Source organism: Patella vulgata, chromosome 5 (assembly GCF_932274485.2).
Source record: "Patella vulgata chromosome 5, xgPatVulg1.2, whole genome shotgun sequence".
Taxonomy (NCBI): Eukaryota; Metazoa; Mollusca; class Gastropoda; family Patellidae; genus Patella; species Patella vulgata.
In genome coordinates this window covers 13,527,125-13,528,469 of record NC_065883.2, presented here as the reverse complement: position 1 = coordinate 13,528,469, position 1,345 = coordinate 13,527,125, and positions in this window count along the sequence as shown.

The following is a 1,345-nucleotide window of genomic DNA, read 5'->3' as shown; positions in this document are numbered from 1 at the left end:
CCTCACTTTCAAACACATATAAAGACCTCCTATGTCCAGAACTCGCAATTTATACCTGTTTCGAAACCAGTTCATTTTATATATATTTCAATTCCTTTACGCTTTCTTTTGTCCTATTTTTTGTCAATAAACCATTAAATGGTATGACGTATTGTTGACAGGCAGGGGAGGTGCTATGTGAACCGTTATGAGTTTGGGCTTTGCGGGAGGTGTGGGGGATGGACCAACTTCACGCGACCAGTAAGCGGACCAGTAGAAGCTATGACGTAGACAAGGTGCAGTGTGTTTATTAAGTGTATTGGAGATTTTTATTTCTAAAACAAAGTCAGGATTCTACATTTGGTCCGATACCTATATTATTTTAAAACGAGGTAGGTAGACATCGCCTGCAGATTGGTAAAGTTGAATATTATTACATCAAGTCTAGTTCCGCAATGCTGTCAGTTCGTAGGTCATTAAGTGCAAGAACAGACTGCTGTTGGCTTTTGCAGTAGTAGAATTATGACACGTTTTCTTGCATTAGCTTTCTGGATGAAAGAGGCGTCAATTCATCTAATTATTTTTAATAAAGTCAGCTATATATCATTAATGCATTTTTTAACACCGTGGTAGGCCTTACAGGTGAACAGATATATACACACGCAGGATTTGTATCGAATTATGACACTCTTAATTGCATTTAGTTTTCAAGGTAAAAGAGGCGTCGTTATACATGTAGTAATTTGAATTAAACGTCTTATCTTATACTGAACTACTTTACATTAAGTTTTTTTTTATTCACACGTGAGTACAGGTGAAAGGAATATCTGCATACATGTACTTGTATCGGAAATGCCGAAGTGTAATGAGTGAAAATCGTAGTATACATATCGTATTTGATCATGTAATATGTTATCTTTATTGATATTATACAAATACTTCACGGTCTAGTAACTTACCTTATGAATGAATGTAGTATATTTGAGTATACATGGTGGTCGAATTGCCCCTGGAGTTCGACTAAGGCAATGTGCTTGTCATGAGTTCGATCCTTCTGTCTGTAATTTGTCGAGTATCCAAACACTAACACTGCTAAAGAACCCCAAAACAAAATAAAGATTTATCATGAGTTAAGTCCCCTTACACGGCCAAGTTGATTTGAGTAGACGTCACATCTCCTCACCCTGTCTCTTAATCTGTACGTGACAATGAGTAGGGTCGCATGTCCAACCTCGTGGGTTTTCTCCGGGTCCCCAGAGTTCCTCCAACTGCTAAAGACCTCTACGCACAACCGAATTACTGAAATAAAATTGAACCATGTCAGTCCCTTATTTGTGTCGATGGATACTAACATACACCCCTCCCC